General features: G+C 44.3%; 1 long non-coding RNA gene across 2 annotated transcripts; it reads right to left on the bottom strand.

Moving 5' to 3' along the window:
• Positions 1-8,975: 8,975 nt before the first annotated feature.
• LOC131424454 (uncharacterized) lies at positions 8,976-14,846 on the bottom strand. 2 transcript variants are annotated; one of them, XR_009227474.1, is made up of 4 exons: positions 14,438-14,846; positions 13,286-13,552; positions 12,186-12,260; positions 8,976-9,678 (listed from the first exon to the last, which is right to left on the bottom strand). It is a non-coding gene; the product is annotated as an uncharacterized LOC131424454 (long non-coding RNA). The 2 variants fall into 2 exon arrangements; XR_009227473.1 differs by having other exon boundaries at positions 8,976-12,260.
• Between the last annotated feature and the right edge of the window lie 953 nt (positions 14,847-15,799).

Here is a 15,799-nt window from a genome sequence, read left to right on the forward strand (position 1 = left end):
TTTCCAGAGTGGTTGCATCAATTTGCAATCCCACCAGCAATATTTGAGTGTCCCTTTTCTCTGTTTATTTATTTATTTATTTATATTTTGAGACAGGGTCTTACTAAGATGCCAAGATCCTCGATAAATTGCCGAGGCTGACCTCAAACTTGTGATCCTCCTGCCTCAGCCTTCCAAGCCACTGGGATGACAGGTATGAGCCATGGCATCAGGCTGGATGATTCAGAACTGAGCAGAGAAACCTAATGCTATTCATCATGCACCTTAAAAACCCTACTGATGATGGAAGCTCGGGTGAATTGGACCAGATCAGTACTTAGGCAGAGATTCTCAGGGTCTTCAACAGTTAGATACTGCCCCTGGCCAGGCAGACACCTCTTCTCCTTGAAGATGGGAGTCCCAAGAGCACTCGCAACAGGAAAACACTGGGTGGATCACCACGGTTCCTGGGAAATCCCAGAGGCTGATGGAAGGACCCCAGATCTTCAATTAAAAAGAACTCCCATGTTATCATGTCACATATGACCCCGATGGTTATTTTCAAGAGTGTTCTAAAGGCAGAATTATGAGAAGGAACACAGGATGTCCTAAGAGACCCAAGGCACTCACGTGGACTCCCTACCTCCTATGTGCCAAGAGCTTTGTATCTACTGCCTCGTTTGAACCTTAGGATATTCCTGCAGAGGAAACACTCTCTCCTTTTTTACACATGCTATAGGTAATTTGCCCAGCGTCACTCTTTAGTAAGTTGGGAAGCTGAGAATGGATACCCAGCATTCTGACTTCCAATCCATCAAGTTCAGAGACTGCCTCAAGAGATCTGCCCTTCATTTTGATATCCATGTTCAGGTGTGCTGGTTAGAAGAAATCAGTCATACGGATTCATCACCACCATTTATGGAAATATTCTAATTATAGCCAACGGCTGGGAAACATGTGGACCAAGTACCAATCATCAAATCAAAGCGGGAGCTTATTATGTGTCTCCCAAAGAAGAAGAGTGTGTGATTATAGAACGGCCTATTTATTCCTCAAACCCATTTTGAAACTTGTCTTTGAAACTGGTGCAGAGTACTTTTAGAAAAACCCCAAATTGCCGAAGCCTTGGTTGAGGTTTCCAGCAGGACACAGACGGGCAGCAAGACAGGTCTCTGTGGCCAGCCTTCCCGCTGCGGAGGTCTGTGCCAAGTAGCTCATTCGTGGCCTGTTCAGTGACTCATGATACAATTGCTTTATTTCAATCTCTGGAACCACAGGAATACATGGTTTCAGAATAGAAAAGATGGGTGACCATCAGAGAGCTCCTCTCTGTACAACTGCATAAATATTCCATCTTACATCAAATTATAGACCCCCAAATAACTCCAGAGAAGGGTGTCAGAATACCCAATTGTTTTTTGTTTGTTTGTTTTTTGGTTTTTGTTTTTTTTTTTTGGTACCAGGGATTGAACCCAGGGGTACTTAACCACTGAACCACATTCTCAGACCTTTTTTTTTTTAAATATTTTATTTAGAGACAATGTCTAGCTGAGTTGCTTAGAACCTCACTAAGTTGATAACGCTGGCTTTGAACTCATGATCCTCCTGCTTCAGCCTCCGGAGCCACTGGTATTACAGGTATGTACCACCACACCCAGAAGAATAACTGATTTTTTTTTTTAGACTTTTATCTTATTTATTTATTTTTATGTGGTGCTGAGGATCGAACCTAGGACCTCACATGTGCAAGGCGAGCGCTCTATTATTGAGCCACAACTCCAGCCCCAGAATACCTGATTTTTTATGTTAATGTCAAATCAAGTTTGGGTGGGAACTTTAATGATTTTCATTCATTCATTTACTCGTCTATCCTATACATTCATAGAGTTTCTGGAAATATTGAGGTTGTAATGAATGATACTGATGAGAGATATATAGTTTCTGTCCCAAGTCCCTGACACACGGTAGGTACTTGAATGAGAGAACGTTCTTGAAAGCCACATTTAGAAGAGAACATCCATGCATATTATTTTACTGTTTCTGTAGGACTATATTCAAAGTAATAAAACAAAAGGGATGCAATACTTAATCCCATTTTGGGTTGGTGGTAATGGACTGTGGTGTTTCAGGGAAAGCTATAGAAAGGAAGGGCCATTGGATCTGGTGTTTGAAGGAGGGGTAGGAGGTTAAATAGTTTATTAGAGGAGAAAAGAAAGACAGGTAGAAGAAACGGTATGTACACACAGTGGAGGTATACAAGATGATGGTGTATTTAGGTGCCAGTCACCAGCATTCCTGTGACACAGAACGGAAGCACAAATGTGGTGTGTGAGGTGTGCAGGAACCAGAGCTCTCGGAGAGATCAGTAGGGACGCCCTGCTAAGCCAAAATGTCTGGACTTGTCAAGGCAGTTGGGGTGGGGAGGTGTCTTCCTCAAAATTGTGTTTTTTAAAAAAAATGTAGCTTCAGAGCAAATATGTGTGAGTCAGCATGATGTATTAGCATCCCCAGGAGCGACGCTGCTCAGCCCTCTCCTCCTGCTGGAGGGTGGGTGCCATGTCTGTGCAGGAAGACCACCCGCTTGGTGTCGTGGTACACATCTGACTTCTCCAAGCCCCAAGGCGTGAGTAAATCTTATTCAGAAATCTGGAAGGCAAAGTCCTCTCACGGTTTTGCTCACATTCTTGTTTGTTCTTTCCATTTAGTTCACATTCTTCTAATAGTATACTCACAGAATTAACTTTCTCTGCTGCTTCTTTGAGAAACTGTCGCTTTCCACATCTCTTTCCCTGATTGGCGGGTAACTTTATTCACCCTTCAAAGTCCAGCTCAATTGATTTTGTTCAGCAAACATTTAAAAGGAGTGCAGCCTGATACCCCTGTCCCTGAAGTCCTGCAGCAGAAGGCAGCCATTTTTATCTGATCTTCACATTGGATGTTCCCACCAGTCTCCCTCCGACCTACCCCCGACCCCAGACTCCAGGTGAATGAATCTCCTCTGCACACCTCCTCCATACCACCCCTAACACTCAACCTGAATGAGCCACACATCGACTGAACTCTGGATTAAAGGTAGAAATAAACAGAAAGGATAGGATAGAATAGAATAGAATAGAATAGAACAGGTGCAAAGAATAGCAACCATCTGTTCAGTGTTAATTTGGAGACTGTCACTGCTCAGGGGATTATTTCCAGATTTATGAACTTCTACTGCGATAGCAATACAAAACTCCAGCCACAGACAGGCTGGGCAGGAGGGGGGGAGAGGGGAGAAGACACGCTGCTGCCAAGTGAGGTGCCCTCAACTCTCATCACTAGCACACTCCTGCTCAGGACTCTGCCCAGAAGTGATCTCCTGTCCTCCATCCACAAAGATCTCGTGCTCAGGGCTTCTATTCTCTTTCCTCTTCCCTAACAGAGTCTGGTACAAGGAGGCTCTGACTCAGTCGGGAAGGTTCATTCTATTGCAACGGCATCCCGTCCACCTTTTAGCTACTGCCTGAGAAACTTTAAACCAGCCCCACCTCCCGAAAATAAATCTCAAAGGCAAAAGAAGCCATGGACGGTGTCAAAAGAGAGCAGTGCAATCCAGGCAGCTTTAGGATTTGCAGCAGAGGGTTTGGGGTTTTTTTTTCCTGAGCTCCTGCTTCTCCCCTGGCAGAGTGTTTTCGGGGAGAGATGAGTAAAGATTGAAGCTGCTCAAGAGGACAGCTCTGTTCCTAGGGTTGGCATCACCTCAGAGTTCCAGTGAGACCTGGAAAACCTCCACACACTTGTACCAAGACCACCTGCCCCATCTCTTCCCTGACTACAGCCCTTCAAACTAGGCTGGCAGCCACCTGGAAGGAATCGGCCATTTGCCAGTTCTTTGGGGACTTGACATGGAATTGTATCGATTTTCTTGTGCCTTCTCTGGCCTGCGTGGACTTTCATTCATGACCTAGGGTCATGCTGCTGGCCACTCTGTCCACAATTTTGTGCTGACCCAACCAATGGTCTCCTATTCCCAGAGCCCATTGACTGTCCATTTCTTTGCTCCTGTTCTGACTGGTCCTCCCTTCCTGGCCATTCTCTCCTTCTTCTTTCAGGTATTTACTCAACATGCCATTATTTAGCACCTGCTGCATACTGCCAAGGATTGTGAATACAACTGGGAAAGTGGCTTCCAGAGTTTCTGCCCTGGTGGAGCTTGAGAAGACAAGAACAGTAAAGAGGAATGAAGGGGAAACACAGGAGACACAGAGGCACACAGCCATTCTGGCATATCACCAGCTTGGGAACAAAAGGATCACCAACACCACAAAGCTTAGGTGAATCAGCAGATACCATGATTGTGGGTCTGAATTTCATAGTCACTTGACTCAATGAAGGGTGAAGCTAAAACTCTATTTTAATAAATGTCACTAAATTCAAGGTAAATTAAATAGCTTCTTTATGTAAACTTCCTCTCCTGCATAATCTAAGTTGGGGTAAAAAAAAAATGACGCCTCATTCCAGGGCTGCCTCGCCATCACCCACAGCCACCTGCCGCCATGACACTAGGTCCACTCCAGTGTGCCCGAGTCTCTCCTCTGCCTCTGAGTGCCCCACACTCAAAGTTTCTGGATTCCTTACCTCCAGAGCATGTAAAATATTGTTAACACCCAAACACTCTCTCTTTTCAATGAGCCTCCCTTTAATTTCTCATGCAGAGAAATTTATCATGTCTTTATCTTAACATCACCCCTGCATTCTATGTCCCAGGTCTTACATTTGCATAACCCATAGCCACACAAAATTTATTTTACAATCCAACAGCCATGTTCCTCCAAAGGGAAACTGTATAAAAGTATAGGAATAGGTACAGTTATTTAAAAATGAATATTTCCCCCTCTTTTGTTCTGCTGCATGTAAAATGTTGAAGTCCCGAATCCACTCTCTTCCCCAGGAATCATGCAGTCATCCAAGCATGAAGTGCACTTTTCCACAGGAGGATTTTAGTTTCAGTTGGTGTTTGGTTGCCCCAGGTTCCAAGGTGGAAAAAACTGGCATGAATTACTGGGAGCAAATTTGCCTACAGATCCTTAACAGGGGTTATAAAGCCCTGCATGCCACACAAACTATTTTGCATCTTTCCAGTGGTACATGTTCTACCAGTTTTTCCATTATCATGATTAATTCAAGATGTAAATATCAAGGATTTGGGGGGTATATGGCCTCTGAGTGACCCATACCTTCTTTTTTCTTCTTTTAGTACAGGAAATGGAAAGTTAGTTCCCTTCTGACTAAGAGAAGGTGTTTTCAGCTCCTCTTCTCCTTAGGAAGTTTAAGATCAGCCAGCAGCATCGAGGAGAACTTGAGATGTCTATGGCTCATCCTAGAGTAAGTAGGTAAGGGACTGTTCCTTTCCACGTATGTCCTCTCATGGCCACAGCCGCCATCAGGCTTCCAAATATATCCACTGATTAAATTTTCAGAGCAGTGCTCTCCTTGAAACCCCATCAGCTCAATACACATTCAACAGTAGCAGCTCATGCAGATGAAGGGAAATCAAGGTGGACAGCTGTTTGGGAGGAGAGCTCTGGAAGTGAAAGGCCCCAACCATCAAGGTCAAAGCGTGAAGGATACTGTGCAGGGTAGCCTAAGGCAGATTGGCCAGGTGATCACGCTTCTCTTCAAGGAGTAAGAAGCTCAACTGGGGATCAAGGCAAGGACAAAATGGCAGAGCAGATAGTGAAATTACCAGCATGTGCAAGGTATGGATTATTAAGGGGGGGGACACCAGGGTCAAGGCACTTTGCTGAGCTCTGAGAAGCACTGGTCCAAAGCTGAACATACTGAATGTTCTCACTTGGGCGCCCACCCTGCAGGAGCTAGGCTGATAGGTTGCCTCTCCCAAGTGCACACTTAAAAGCCAGACCAACTCTCCCTTGAAGAAACAGAGACAACACTTCCTACATGGACTGAGCATAAAATCAGTTGCATTCCTACGGCCATGTGGTCCCCATCACTCACCATCCCTCTTTTCCAGGCCTGTTCTGGGCTATAATATTTTTTTTGAAAAAGATTCCAGATAAACACAGGCTTGTTATTGGTATAAGCTCAGAGCCCCTTTAAAGAATGATGAACAAATTATTTCCTTGTTCGGTCACACAAAACTCACTAGTTGGGCTCACATTTCAGAACTGAAGACTACAATTGAAACGACTCGGATGCATGCCCTCTGAACAATAAAAGTTTATAACCCACCTGCCCTGAGGTAATCCTGGGAATCTGGATGGGGAGCAGAAAGTCCTGAAGCTCTGTTCCCTGAGCGATGGAACCCACAACATTTGGTTGTACCTCAAACCCACTTGCCCTCTACTACTTCAGCAAAGGAAGTGGGGCAGGCAAGGGGATTGTTTAGCTGTCTCACATCCATAATCCTGGTCCTCGCTTTCAAGCCCTGGAATTATAGCATTAAACCCATTTTACATATGATTCCTCCAAGGTCACACAGCTGGCGTTTATGAATTTAGAATTTCATTCCAGATCCCAAATCCAAATATCTGCCGGGCACTATGTCCAAAAAGTCCTGCCAAAAGGAACAGGGGGAGGGAGGGGAACAGGGCTTATTTCCTGAGGCTTAACATCAGGATATCAGGATTTCATAGATTTTTCAAAGATGGTGCTGGAGACTTCAGTAGAAGGCTTGATTCGTTTGAAGTAAAGCTGAGATAATGGGAAACACTGAATTTGTTTTGTAAAAATCCCTTGTTTGGCTCTTCCAAAGTCCAGCTTTTTCCAATAAAATGGCATGTTCATAGCTTTTTTTTTTTTTTTTTTTTTTTTGCTTTGCTGAGTCTGAATGGCCCTCCTGCAGCCACAGCCCAGAAAGGAAGAGGCAGAGTTGCAGGGCGTGTCCACTGACCCAGTGTCGCCTCTGTCCCCACCAGGACCTGTTGCTGGTGAGGCTAAAGAGGAGTCAAGTCTCCTTCCAATCCAAGAATCATCAAGAGAGGATGCAATTTTGGATTGCCGTGGTCTGGAATTCCTCTGGTAGCTTTTGAAACTAGAAAAGGTAAAGAGAAGGGACTTGCAGCAGTTGAGTGTCCAGCGAAGTGATCTACATACCTGGTGACCCTCAATCTTAACAGCATCCCTGTAAGATAGGACTTTTTAACCTTGTTTTGGGGGATGATGATGGTGATAAGTCATTGAGAAGATTTGAACTTCTCAAGGTCTTCTAGCTAGGACACAGCTTTTGGAATCTAATCCCAGATCTGCCTGGCTCCAATGCCTTTTATAATTCTACAACACTTTTGGCAGCCAAATTTAACGCCCTTGGAATACGCCATGTGCTTTAGCTTCTAATTCCCCGGGAAAAGAGATGGAAACAGCAAGGGCCGGGCACTCCAAATTAACAATGCCAACTCACGTTTGTTCTTCAAAAATCCAAAGCATGTCTCTTCTTCTTTAGGGCATTGCTCCTCAACATGATTTGTGGGTGGTGCTTTCTGTGCACTGTTACTGATGCATTTTAAGAGCAAAAATTGGGAGAAAGCAAGCATTTATAGCTATTGACAGAGTGATTTTTTGGTAATGCCTCAAAATAACAAAATACTTGGAATTTTAGTCCACATTTTTTTCCTTTTATTCTTCTGATAATCTATTGTTCATTATGGTTTACAAAAATATTAGTGTGTAACATATTGGAAATTAAAGAAATAAAAATTCATTCTTCACTCTAAGTTTGAGAAGCAATGATCCCAATTTTGAGAGATGTTTGAAAGTAGGGACCATCTTTAGTGTCCATTAAATGAACGCTTTGACACAGGCCTGGATAATGCCACGTTCCACTGAAGGATGACTACTTGTTGGAAACAGTTCCTGGGCCGTAAGACTAGCACCGCAGGCATTCTGATCCACAGCAGCGGTCCTGTGAGCAGTTAAAGGCATGGACACTGGAGGGAAGGGGAACTGGGTTTGAACCCTGTATTTACAACTAAGCAGCTGTGTGATCTTGAGAAAGGCACTTAGTTTTACTGTGACTCAGTTTCTGCCTCTATGGAAAAGACACATGCATTAGGGAAATGGAAATGGAAACTATAACGAGAGGCTACCCAACACCTCTAATTCTGTTGCTGTAATTATAACTATCCTGGTTTTGGCAAGTAGAAAACACTCTCCATACAGTACCCTCAGCCAGCTCACCATGGTGGTGTTGGAATACAGGCTGAAGCCAGGCTCTGTGGTGAGCACACAGGCTGTCGGAGCCATGGGCAATGTGCAGGACGCTCCACGCAGATTGGGCGAAAACTGGGGACCCTGGGCTCTCAGAAGTGGCCTCTGTGGACCTGCAATCATGGTAGCTGCTCTAGACCTGTGGAAATCAAGCACTTCTAGGGATCAGGTCCATGTTAGGGATGAAAGGCAGACCCAGGACCAGGCTGAGGGAATAGGACACCTAGGAACTCTCTCTAGTTTTTCATCTTTTAAAAGAAGATTTGGAAACAAATAGTCCTGATGAACTAGGGGCCACCAGAAAAGGAATTTCGAGGTAACTTTAGTTCAATCCTTTCCATTTACAGGTAAGAAGACTGCGACCCAGAGTAGAAATGGACACACAGCAGTTTAGGGGACAGTGGGATTGAAATGCAGGGTTTGGGTCCTCCTTGGTGGACCTTGAGGCTCTTCTCCATTTCCCATCCCCTGAATCCAACATAACCTCCCCATTCTCTCCTCCCATGAACTCCTGGCAGCCACCATTCTTCTTTCTGTCTCTGAATTTGACCACTCTGGTAGTCACCAAGGTATTATACCTCATATACATAGAATCATATCTCTTGTCTTTTTGTGACTGGCTTATTTCCCTTAGTAAAATGTTTTTATTTTTTAGCATGTGACAGAATCCCTATTTCCTTCCTTTGCAAGGTTGCATAATATTCCACCGTATATAGACACCACATTTTCTTTATTTATCCATCCATCAGCGTACATTTAGGCTGGTCCTACTTTTTGGCTATTGTGAATAATGCAATGAACATGGGTGTATAAATATCTCTTCATGCCCCTGCTTTATTATGTGTGTGTGTGTGTGTGTGTGTGTATGCACACGTGCTGTGAAGTGGGATTGGTGGATCCTACAGTGATTCTAATTGCTGAGGAGCTATCCTACGTCTTGCTCAACGCGCTGCACCATTTTACTCCCATCAGCAGTGCATCCAGGTTCCAATCTCCCAAGCTCCTTGTCTATACTTGTCCTTTCCTGGTCTTCTGCTAAGAACCATCCTGATCGGTGTGAGGTCCCTCTGCTCCTGTATTGTACATCCGTGCACATGGCCCAGGCCTGGCACCAGTTTACTGGCTCAGCATGTATCCTCCAGTGAATGAAGAAGACAACCAGGTCCCTGATCTTGGCATCCCTACTCCTCCAGTGAAGGAGTCCCCCAGGCCATCCCTGCTGACTCTGCCTGACCACAAACAGCCATAGTCTCTAAGGCATAGAGCAAAAGAAGGGGGCGAGGCACAGAGGAAAACGGTGCCCACTTTATTCTCTTTGTCAAGCCATAGACTCTCTGAGGGTAAGGTGCGGCAGGAAACAGGATGATCTTTACAACACGTTGCTTTCCACAAACATCTCCCCAGAGGGTGCCCACCGCGTGAACAAGTGACTGAAGTTCTCCTTTAGTGAGATAATGTACTGGCACTGGTAGAACTTTTTTTCTTTTTTTGCAAAACCTGTATATAGTAAAGTGTGTTAACTACATTAATTTTAAACATATAGCGTCACAGATTTGCACATTTGAACACATAGAGACAATCACTACACAGATCAAAATATAGAACTGCTTCTAGCAACCCCTCCTGCCCTACTCCCATCCAAAAGGAAACAGTGTTCTGATTTCTACCCTGATCAATTTTCCCTGTTTATAAATTTTGTAAAAATGGAATCACACAGTCTTCATCCTCTTGTGTTGTGCCCTTTTGCATAACAATTTCTGAGATATCTGTGCATTTTGTTGCATGTAGCAATATTTCATTGTTCTTAATTATGTAGCGTCTTCTCTGTTGGGTTCCTATAACCAAATACCATAAACCAAGTGACTTCTAACAACAGAAGTTCATTGCCCCCAGGTTGGAGGCTGGAAGTTCAAGATGAGGGGCCAGCAGATGGAGTTTGGAAAGGTTCTGCCTCCAGACTCATAAATGGCACTTTACACATGGTGGAAGGGGTGACAGGGAACTCTGGGACCTCTTTTACGAGGGCACTAATCCCAAAGGCCCTACCTCCCAACACAATCACATTAGTGATTAAGTTTCAATACATGAATTTGGTTAGGGAACCCTAACACTCAGAACTCAATGTGGTATGTTATTCTGTGAATAGGCCACAACTTATTTATTTATTTTTCTATTGATAAATTATTGACAAATCAGGTTGTTCCAGTTTAAAAACATGATTGACCTTATTTTGTGTGCACGTGTATGTACAGGGAGTTGAACCCAGGGCCTGGTGCAAGCTAGACAAGCCCTCTACACTGATCTGCACCCCCAGCCCTATGTACATTCTCATACCCTCTTTCTGAGGACATGGACAATAATTTCTTGAGTATAGACCTATGAGAGAGATTGCTAGTTGAAGGGTAAGCTCGTGCTAATTGAGCAGACGCCAGCAGCCTTCCAAACCCATTGTACCAACTTATACTCCCCGATGACCTATATTTTGAAGATCATATACTGAACATACAGACATATATTGTTATAGAAATAGATTCTCCTTTTCTTATGGGGACAGTTTGAAACTCACACCAAAAACTTGTATTGAAAATGTCCACCATGTTTAGAGGCAGAGTCGTAAAAATTTAGAAATGCCAAACCACTTAAAAATCATTTTTAAAATTATCCATCCAGAGAATTGGATTGGATTGTTGTTATCATCCACTTACAAAAAAGGTTTTGAGGTTGGGGGGGTGGAATATTTCTGATGTGAAATTACATGAAAATAATTTTTCAGGATGCAACCCTGACTGCCCAGCAAGATCTCACCTATATTGATTTGCCTAGAAAATAGGTTTTTGAAATGCATGTACAGCATGAACAGTCTTTATCTCTTAGGGACAGGATATAGGTGACAGACACTTCTTTCTTATCAGTTCCAAAATTAGAACATATTTCTTTCATAATCAGATAAAATTAAAAGCATATGCAAAAAGGCCAGGCCCTACTTTGATACCTCATTGTATATAAAATAATCAGTAAAAAGACTGTGTTTCCCCTCTGCGCTTACTCCCCACTCTGCTGTCAGCAGGAGCAGCATTGGGAGGCTGGAAGGAAGTACGCCAAAGCATTTTTAGGAGGGTCTTTGCAATTTTCTGTACTTTTCCAAATGTTCTGTAGCAAGCCAGTATCCCCTTCATGCTTGGAAGACAAAGAATAGGCTTAAATTTTTTTAAAAAGAAGGATTAAAAGGTTACCCCCTTCCCCCATCCGCACTGAAGGGGCTTTGTCCTCCTTAAGGCCATTGAGGGGCTATTTTTATCCAGTGGCATCACCACAAATATCTAGACTCAGCCACATCGTGTGCATGTTTAATGTCTCCCGGACTGTTTTTCAGATGTTTAGATGACTGGGGAAACCCACTGGTGATTGACTGGTAGATGGATGCCCTTAATTTCTAAGGTAAATGTAATGCACATGTATCAACTGACTCCTTCAGCCATCGGCCTTTGGAGTGGGTTTGCTAGTGTGCTGAACTTTGAGGTTCCCTCTGCCGCTGCCTCAGTTTCCCCAAGTTGCTACTGTGGTTGGTGGTGGAGACACAAGCTGCAGTTGGAGGGAGTATCTCAATGGATTCCATGCAGAAGCTATTTTCCCCAGGCTCAGGTCCCCGGAGCATTCAGTTAGGGTTTCTGCTGATGAGGGGCTCACAGTGCCCAGAAGAGACAGATGAGTAAATAAATGCATAACAACTGGCATTTGACAGGCTTCATTAGAAAGCTGAATGAGTGTTGTGAGATCGCAGATTGAACGACTCAGGAAAACCCTGTGGCCACTCTATCTCCAGTGGAAATGCCCACAGTCTGGCCCTATCTTCCCAACCTATCTGTCCCTCTATGTCACATTGCCTTTTACAATGTCTTTCCTTGTCAAAGCTCATGCTACACTGTTTATTCACTAGTCACACTGTAATGGAAGCTCTAGGAGTGGGGATGCCTTGTCCTTCTCTGTCACCATTGTATATCTACCTTGCAAAAACCAAGCTTCAGCTATGAGCCAGGGTCTCTTCAGAATTTCCTCAGGAACTGTCGAGGCATGGCAACCTATGTGGAATGAAAGTGGATGGAAGCTCCCGTTTCATAGCAAGCCCTACGCTGCTTTATCTTGATGATTGCAAGCTTATGTGTCAGGGTTTTGCTCAGAAGACTGTCAAGAACCCCCCCCACACACACACACACACACACACACAAAATAGCTCAAAACACCTCCCATCCCCTCCCCAATGATTCCATAGACACTTAGAAGTGCAGAGGGGCTCATATTCATTTACTCTAAACTTCTAGTATAGTCTAAAAATGAACCAAAGCAAGAGATTACAAAAGTTATGCTGTGTTTTAAATGTTTGCATATAACAAATTAATGCATCAAGAGTAGAATGTTATGTTATCCTATTAGTCACAGGACTGAATTACCGTTAGTGTAACTTGGACACTAGTAATGGGACATCAACTGAAAATTGTATGATAAATGACTTCTCTTAATGCTGAGGATGACCTCATATGAAGGTAATACCTCAAGGCTCTATCTATCTAGTGAGGTTCAGGTCAAGCGGTCCTCATGTCCCCCCCCCCACCTCATTATGTTTTCTATGAACTCTTCCTGGCACATAGAAATCTCTCACTGTGTGGCTTATACATAAATGCTAAATGAATGCATGGATAATGGGATGAATGAAGTCAAGAGAGGAGGGCTCAGGGTAGAGTCTTGGAGGACAAGCAACATACCCAGAAGCTTGGTGGTGGGCAGACATACAGCCTTTCAGGCTGTAAGGACAGGTGCACCGAGGTATGGAATTGACAAGTAGAACTGGGTGAAGTGAGAACTGCATCAGGATAGAGATGCAGATGACAAGGGTCCACAGACCAGATCCCACAGGGTGGAGGTAGACAGGGGTGGAAACAGGAAGCCTTAAAGCCAAAAAGCAGATAGGATTGGATTTGCCTTTTAAGAAATTCACTTTGACCCCAAGGTAGATCAGGAGCAGCAAACCATGGCCTATGGGACAACTCTGGCCTGAACCTGTTCTTGCAAGGGCAAGTCTTATTGGAACCCAGCCCCGCTCACTCACCTGTGTGCTGTCTGTGCTGCAGGAGAGTTAGGTAGTGGTGATGGAGATCGTCTCTGCAAAGCTGCTGGCATTCTCCAGCTGCTTCTTTACAGGAAAACTGTTGGCTCCTGCTCTCAGGGAGATGGTAAAGGTGAGTCCAGAGCCAGGGACACCAGTCTCAGTTACCAGTGGCAGATTTGCAGAGGCCAGGGGAAGAGATAGAGGAAGGATGTTGGGAATGACTCCCTGCTTCTCTCTTGGGTGACCAGGCAGATTTTGTCACATTGACTGAGAAAGGACAACAGGTTTGGGAATTGGAAAAGAAAAAGATAGGAACTTTAGTTTTCAACCTGTTAAGTTCAAGGCTCCTCAGGGACATCCAGGTAGAGGTGTCCTCCAGGCAACAGGGTAATGGATTCTGGAGGAGCCAGAGATACAGCCCTTGGAGTGCTCATATGGTATAGGATGTGAGTGGGGGGCACACAAAGGGAACAGGCTTTGGCTGAGGATGGGGCTCTGGGAATTCTCCAGAGCTCCTTCAGTTTCAGACACAAGCTCAAGAAGCCCTGGGCCCTGCTTCCTGCTTCCGCCACCAAGACAGAGAGGAACTGGGGGCCAGAGGGATCTCTGCTCTGCTTCCTGTCTCTAAGGACAGCATCAATTCTGGATCAGAATGGCTCCTTCCTAACACCTGCAGGAGTCCAATCATTATCTATATTCACCCAGGCATCGCTCTCAGGCCACATCAAGGTGATACCAAATGCAGGATGAGAAGTGGATGCTCAGTGAGAGGTTTAGAAGCCTGAGTGACAAACAGACTTCCATCAGTGGGGTTTGGCTCTCCCAATGTTCAACTAGAGAAGCGTCTTCCCTTCCAGAGACATTTCAGCTGGACCCCTCTCGCCAAGATCATCATCTTAGTTATGGGCTTAGAGGAATCATATATATGAGACATATACACCTATATGATGGTATATATCATATATACCATCATATATGTTATGTAAAGAAATATGGAAACGTATGATATATATGATACATGCATATTTTTCATTATTTTGGTCCAGTTGACAAACCCAAACCCAAAAGAAGGAGTTTACAAGAACCTCAAGTTTATGGCAAAGCTAAAAATATCCCACATCTTCTTACTCTCATCCTCGGGCTCACTCTTACCTCCACCATCTTTATGTGGCTCTTGAAGACTGTTTCTCTCCTCTTCACACCTCTTGAGTTCAAGCCATCTCTCACTCAGGATGTTGTCACGTAGGCACACATGCAGATATGGTATTATGGTTTTAAGGAGTAGAAAGCTTTGTCTCCACGTCTCTGGATTTCCTCGAGCACTTTGGCCTCCTGCCTGCCCTGACTCCTCCCTTCTGAGGCACAACGAGTTCCCGGGTTGGTGGAGACAGCTGTTGTTCCCGCGGCACCTGGTGGGCATCACCATCCAGAATCTAAAACCTGGGGATTTGTTTGCATTCTTCCCTCCAACTCCAAACTGGAGTGTGGTAGTGTTTCCTCCTTAGACGATCTGCTCTGCAAACTAACCCTCTTGCAATTTAACTGTCCCAGGTCAGATGCATTTGGCACTCACACTAACCCATGCATTCCGGCAAGGTTTTATCACCTTCAAAGTTATCTTTCAATAGCATCTTGCTGACTCCTGAATTCTGCCTTTCGATTCATTCCAAGTGTAGGCGGAGAGCAGGGAGGTTATCCACTTTTCAAAACAAACAGGGAAGCAGGACTTTTCAAAAAAAAAAAAAAACCTTCTCAGTGTCTGTGCAAGGTATGGCTAGGAGGGAGGTCAGCTCTGATGTTGTCTTTGTAGTAATTTATGTGAGACTCATGCTTTTGCCTCCAAGGAAAAAGAAGTCCAAAGCTGAGGATATTGTGTTTCATTTGGTTTGGGAATGGACCCCATCACCGTCTGGCCCAGTCTGCCTCTCAAGCCTCATTCACCATGGCTGGCTGTGCCTTTAGCCAAATTCACTTTTCCCTCAAACATGATCCAAACCTTCCAGCCTCCATCTCACACAGGTCTTCCTACGTTTCTACTTTCAATCTTAGTTTAAGCCTGGGTATGATAGTACCGCAAACTGGTGGTTAAGAAAACCACAGAAATGTATTCCCTCCCTGTTCTGGAAGTAAGAAGTCTGACATCTAGGTATCACCAAGACCATGCTTCCCCTGAAAGCTAGGATCCCTGTCTTCCGTTTCCTGACTTCTGGTGATAGTGGCAATTCTTGGTGTTCCTGGGCTTGCAATCTCTCCAGTCTCTGTCCTGTTGTCTCAAGGGCTCTTCCATTGCGTGTCTGTGTGTCTCTGAGTCTTCATGGAGCATTCTCTTCTTGCTATAGAGACAATATTAAGGACCCACTCTAATAACCTCTTCTTGACTTGATTATATCTGCAAAGACCCTATTTCCAAATAAGGCCATATTCACAGATACCAAGGGTTAGGACTTCACTATATCTTTTCGGAAGACACAATTCATTTCATAATAGATTCTATTGATGTTCACATCATATCTT

Source organism: Marmota monax, unplaced genomic scaffold (genome assembly GCF_021218885.2).
Source record: "Marmota monax isolate L192 unplaced genomic scaffold, Marmota_monax_Labrador192_F-V1.1 WCK01_AAM20220418_F8-fsc00020, whole genome shotgun sequence".
NCBI lineage: Eukaryota > Metazoa > Chordata > Mammalia > Rodentia > Sciuridae > Marmota > Marmota monax.